This window comes from Panthera onca, chromosome C2, assembly GCF_046562875.1.
Source record: "Panthera onca isolate mPanOnc1 chromosome C2, mPanOnc1 haplotype 2, whole genome shotgun sequence".
Classification (NCBI taxonomy): domain Eukaryota; kingdom Metazoa; phylum Chordata; class Mammalia; order Carnivora; family Felidae; genus Panthera; species Panthera onca.
The window spans coordinates 150,450,480-150,456,924 of NC_138347.1; positions in this window are offsets into that span (position 1 = coordinate 150,450,480).

The window sequence follows — 6,445 nt, forward strand, 5'->3', positions numbered from 1 at the left end:
CCTTTTTATTGTGTTCATTCCATGGTATGGATGGACCTGCCGAACCTTTCACTCATTGAAAGACACTTTGGTTTCTTCCTCTTTGGGGGTTATTGCAAATAAAGCTGCTAAGAACATTCATGTTCTGGTTTTTGTATGGACCTAAGTTTAATTTCCCTGGAGTAAATGTCTAGGAGTGTGATTCTTGGGTCATTCCAGAAGTGTATGTTTCCTTTTTTAAGAAATTGTCAAACCGTTTTCCAGAGTGGCAATACCATTTTGCGTTCCCACCAGCAATTTGTGAGAACCGGTTTCTCTGCATCCCTGCCAGCATTTGGTATAGCATTTTGTTTTTAATTTTGGCTGTTCAAATTGTCGTATAGTGATATCTCATCATGGCCCTTATTTGTGTTTTCCTAGTGACCAATGGTATGCAACATGCTTTCGTGTGCTTATTTGCCATCTGTATATCCTTCTCAGTGAGATCATGGCTTTTGACTTCATGACTTTGCCCATTTTCTAATTGGATAGTTGTTGAATTTTGAGATTTCTTTATATATTCTAGATACGTGTCCCTTGACATCTATGTGGCTTGCAAATATTTTCTCCATGTAGCTTGTGTTTTCTTCTTCTTAACAAGGTCTTTCACAAAGCAAAAGTTTAAATTTTGAGAGGGTCCAATTTTTTTTAATGTTCACCTATTTAGTCGAGAGAGAGTGTGAGCAGGGCAAAGGCAGAGAGAATCCCAAGCAGGCTCCACTCTGACCGAGCCTGACGCAGGGCTTGAGCTCACAAACCATCAGATCACGACCTGAGTTGAAATCCAGAGTTGGACGCCTAACTGACTGAGCCACCCAGGTGCCCCAATGGAGTCCAATTTATCATTTTTTCCTTGTATGGATTTAGATATTGTGTCTAAGAATTCTTTATGAAGCTATAGGTCCCAAATATTTTTGCTATGTATTCTTCTAAAATTTTTATGATTTTTTTCCCCCAAATGTTTATTTTGAGAGAGAACAAGCGGAGAAGGGGCAGAGAAAGGGGCACAGAGGACCCAAAGTGGCCCTGTGCAGACAGCCCGATGGGGGTTCGAACTCACAAACCACAAGATCATGACCTGAGCCAAAGTCCAATGCTTAACCCATTGAGCCACCCAGGAGTCCTTAAAAATTTTATAACTTTATGTTTTATATTTAAATCTATGAACCATTTTAAGTTAAATTTTATATAAGTTGTGAGGTTTAGGTTGAGGTTTGGTTTGGGGATTTTTTTGTTTTTGTTTTTGTTTTGACTTATGAATATGCAAATGTTCCAACACCATTTGTTTAAAAAGATGGTCCTGGGGCACACCTGGGTGGCTCAGTCTGTTAAGTGTCCAATTTCCGCTCAGGTCACGATCTCACAGTTGGTGGGTTGGAGCCCTGCAGTCCTGCATTGGGCTCTGTGCTGACAGCTCAGAGCCTGGAGCCTGATTTAGATTCTGTGTGTCCCTCTCTCTCTGCCTCTCCCCTGCTCGCGCTCTGTCTCTCTTTGTCTGTCAAAAGGAGACGTTAAAAAATTATAAATAAATAAATAAATAAATAAATAAATAAATAAATAAATAAGATGGTCCTTCCTCCATGAGGTACTTTTGCATCTTTATCAAAACTCAGTGTGGTTTATTCCTAGGTTTTCTACTTTGTTCTATTGATCTGTATTTCTACATAACTGTGCCAGTAACACTTGCCATAATTATTATAGCCATATAGTACATTTTAAAATCAGGTGGACTGATTTTTCTCACTTCTTTTTAAAAATTCTTTTAGCTACTCTTGTTCCTTTTCCTTTCTATTTAAATTTTAGAATAAGTTTGCTTGTTTCTACAAATAAATCTTGCTGGGATTTTAATAGGAATTGTGTTGGCCTACAGATTAATTTGGGGAGAAGTGACATCTTTTCTATGTTGACTTTGTCAATCCATGAGCATGAAATGTCTCTCCATTTATTTAAATCTTCAATTTCTTTTATTAGCATTTTGTACCTTTCAGCATCGGGTCTTTACAAGTTCTGTTAGATTTATACCTAAAGATTTCCTTTTTTAAGTAACCATAAATGGCATGTTACTGCAGTTTCTGTGCATTCATTGCCAACATATAGAAATACAATTTACTTTAAGGGGCATCTGGGTGGCTCAGTTGGTTGGGTGTCTGACTTCGGCTCAGGTCATGATCTCACAGTTCGTGGGTTTGAGGCCCACGTCGGGCTCTGTGCTGACAGCTCAGAGCCTGCTTCAGATTCTGTGTCTTCCTCTCTCTCTGCCCCTTCCACAACTCAATCTCTCTCTCTCTCTCTCAAAAATAAATAAACATTAAAAAAAAATTTTTTTTAAAGAAATGCAATTTACTTTTATATGTTGATCTACCTGTGGCCTTACTTGGCTCATGAATTCGTTCTAGAAATTTTTATGTAGATTTATGGGAATTTTCTACATAAGCCAGCATGTCATCTACAAAAAGAGAGTTCTTTTCTAAGCTTTATGCCTTTTATTTCCTTTTCTTGCCCTAATGCACTGGCTAGGACTTGAGCACTATGTTGAATAAGAGTGGTGGGAGAACCGGATGAGGGTAGAAGCTAGGTTGCTAGGGGTGAGGAAGAGGCATGATTTGTTTAACTGATTCAGGGTAATTATCAAAACATTTTCCATCCTTCCAGACCATACCTTTTAGTCCTTTGGCTAGATAGAGAAGGCTTTTCATGGGCCTATTTTTGTCTGTGTCCATTGGCATTTTGAGTTGCCAGCTTCTGGACAAGTGGACAGGGTTACAGCCAATCTGGAACATAATGAGGCAAAGAAAATCCAGAGAACTTACAGCCACATTGTTCCTCGACTCATGAGGTCTCCAGCTGACCCACAACCTTCTCTATATCTTTCAGAGCCTTCATATGTTTACAGTGTCCAGAGTTTGCAGCTGTATTTAGTAGAAAGCAGAGGGAGAAATGCATCATATTGTCTGGAATAAGACATTCACCTTTAAAGTGGATTCTTCTTTTTCCTTTTTGAAAAACTCAAAGAAAAGTTTTTTTAACATGACTCTCAATTGATATTTGAGTTGGTGATCCTCAGATGAAGAGGGGCACAAAGTCTCAGGCCTACAATTGCTTGGTGCTCCATCAGAATTCTGCCCCTTAATAGAGAGGGGGCTCTGACATCTCTCCAGAGGCTTTCAGAAGCTCAATATTGCTCTTGAGATTGTCCCTAATACAAAGGAAACACTTATTCCAGGGATACCAAAGACAGGAAGGCAGCTGATGAGCAAAACCTAGAGCACACTATTCATCATGTGTCCTGAGCTCCCTTAATCCATTCCATGGTCACTGAATCACTGCTTTTGGAATTTTATCAAGAAAATCTTCAATCAGACCAAGAAAGATGGTCTATGAGTTGGAAACCTCAGTCAGCATTCTAAACCATTCCTACATGATAGTTTTATTCTCTCTTAAGTGTTCTCATGTCAGATGTCCCTTGGTGCCAACAGAATTTATCTGCAAACTTGGAGACAGGAGCAGGAAAATCAAAAGTCGATCTCGATAGATCTGGGCCTTGACTCCCTTACCTTTCCAATGTCTCCTTTATTCCGAAGACAGGTAGCAATTGGCTGCCCTCTAGGAAGAAGAATGATAGGGGGTGGAGCCCAACCATACCCTAAAAATAAAAAATGGAATTGAAGCCCCATGTCTCACTGTCCCCAGAAAAAGGAGATAGTTTTTCATCACCTGAAGCACACTGCTGTCTTAGGCAATGGGCAGTGAGATGTGTGCTCTGTTCTAGAGTGTTCCACGCCTGCATCACAGAGTGACTAGTCACAAAGGGTACCCAAGGGTGGGGGAGGGGACCCCACCCCTACCACAGAGCCTAAGAGGTCTCACCACCTCCTGAGCTTCTAGATGTCTCCCAACTTCTCTGGGACTTCCTACTTGCCACCCTTGTCCTGTCTTCACATCACATCAATACCTTAGTGTAATTCTCTATTTATTCAACCTATAACCCAGACAAGCTGGGTTCCTGTAACCTAGGAAGCCCTTTACAAGCCTTTTGATCTGCCTTATACCACATCAGTTCCACAGCCTGTGAAAGCCTGGAGTTTTCCTAGGAATTTTGCTCATTCCCAAGCACTAATTAAAACAAACAAACAAAAAACACCTTTCTGGAGGCATGATATAGAGAAAGTGCACGTATCTTCCACACACGGGTCGATGAGCTTTTATATACAGAATACACCTGTAAAGCTACATCCCAGATCAGGAAACAGCTTATTCCCTGCACCCTAGATGCCTCCCTGGTCATTATTCCCGCCTGCGCCCCACAAGAGTAGCATCTTCTGAGGGCAGGGATTATCACTGGGAATAGTCTGAAGCCTTTACGTGTACTAACTCACTGACTCCTCACCGTGACCGCTGAGATGGTTCTATTACCGACCCACTTACGGGTGAGGACAGCGGGGAGCATGCAGGTTGAGCTACTGGCTGAGATCCCCCTGCTGGGGATTAGCGGAGCCAGGATTCAACACAGCCGTCTGGCCCCAGAGCCCCACTCCTGAACCGCCGTGTTGCCAAAATGTCACGGTGGCTGGAGAAACCACGGGAGTCAAATAAAATTAGATTCTGGAAGAACAGCCACCCACCTCCACAGGGCTCTTTGCCCACAACTTCCACGTGCCCTTTGGTTTACATCTCCCTCCTTGCCGCTCAGAACCTGGTGAGGGGTGTGAGGCTCAGAGCAGGGAAGGGGCTGGCCCAAGGGTCACAGCTGGAAGGACAGAGTCAGGTGTGAGCCCCCACCAAATCAAGGACCATTCTTGTTCCCTCATTTTCCATGGGGGAACTGAGGCCAGGAGGGGTTAAATGAATTACACTGTCCCTCCCTCCTTCCAGTGGGTTTTGTTCATGGCTGCGGCTAATTTTCCTCAGGGCCCATGCCTGTACTGAATGACCAGAGGCCACTTGATTCTTTTTTCAGACTTCTTGGTGGAAACTAGGACGTTGGCTACACTTGTGCTGGTGACGGGGGATCACCAGGGATCCAGGCAGGGACTGTAGGGGGAGAGGACAATAAGGAGATGTGCACAGCAGAGGCTGAGCAAGGCAGGGAACTCTCTGCATCCAGAACCCACTGGGGCATGACTTATGGGCCCCAACCTGCAAGGACAGCCCGCAACGGCATTGGCCGTTGGCACAGTGGTATGAAGGTGTCAGTGGACTGCATTCCATTCTGGAACTCAGAGTCGTCTTCCAAGCTCATGTGGTGGGTGACAGCAGAATACACCTCCTTGTGGGTGTAGAGTCAAGGGCCCCTTGTCTTGCTGGCTGTTATCCGGGGACTGGAAGTCACCTTCAAGTCCTTTGCCACGTAGCCTCGCCATGGCCCTTCCCACAATTCTCTTCATTTCAAGGCCAACAGGAGAAATTTCTTTTGTGCGTTGAATTTGTTTTGTCAGAGGTTTCCTTCCTGAGGAAAAATTCAATTCTAAGGACTTAATTTTTTTTAAGTTTATTTATTTTGAGAGAGAGAGAGAGAGAGAGAGAGAGAGAGTGGGCAGAGAGAGGGAGACAGAATCCTAAGCGGCTCCACACCATCAGCACAGAGCTCAACACGGGGCTCGAACCCATGAACTGTGAGATCATGACCTGGGCTGAAATCAAGAGTCAGACACAGATTGAGCCACCCAGATGCTCCAAAGGACTTAATTGATTATGTCGGGCCCACCCAAATAATCTCCCTTCTGATCAACTCAAAGTTGACTGACTAGATACCATAATTATATCTGAAAAATCCCTTTTTCTTATTAACATAATCGTGGAAGGGATATCTCATTATATTTAGAAGTGCCAGTCACACTCAAAGGGAGGGAATTATAGAGAGCATGTACACCGGGGAGTCAGGAATGTAGGGGCCGTCTTGGAATTCTGCTTATCACATCAGGTGAGGTTATTGATTTTGTACCAGGGACCTCATCTGAGAACAGCTACTTTAATGCAGCTACCAAATAAATATGAACATTTACGTGACGGTGAAAACAGTGAGCACAGAAAAGCAATGATTATATATCTCTAGATGAAGATTTCTAAGCAAAATGACAAAGAGTTCAAGTGGAAACCCACTCACTACACTGAACATTTATTGATACTGGAAATGTTTCTTTTCATTATGAAAATAGATGTAAGCTCAAAAAGAGAGAAGGACAAGAAGTTGAATGTAAGTATGCAGGGGTGAATGGGGGCTAAGACCTTTGGCTACTGTACTCTGAGGTTGTAGCCATATGGGACTGAGTTCAGCTCTCCCACTCTTCACCCTTCTTCTCAGTCTCCTTTGCATGCTCTTCTTTTCCCTGTCCTCAGGTTGTTGCTCAAGGCTCGGTCTTGCATCTTCTTTTCTCAAGGGATATGCTTTCCTGGAATACGCCAACAAAATCCATAGCTTCAAAGACCA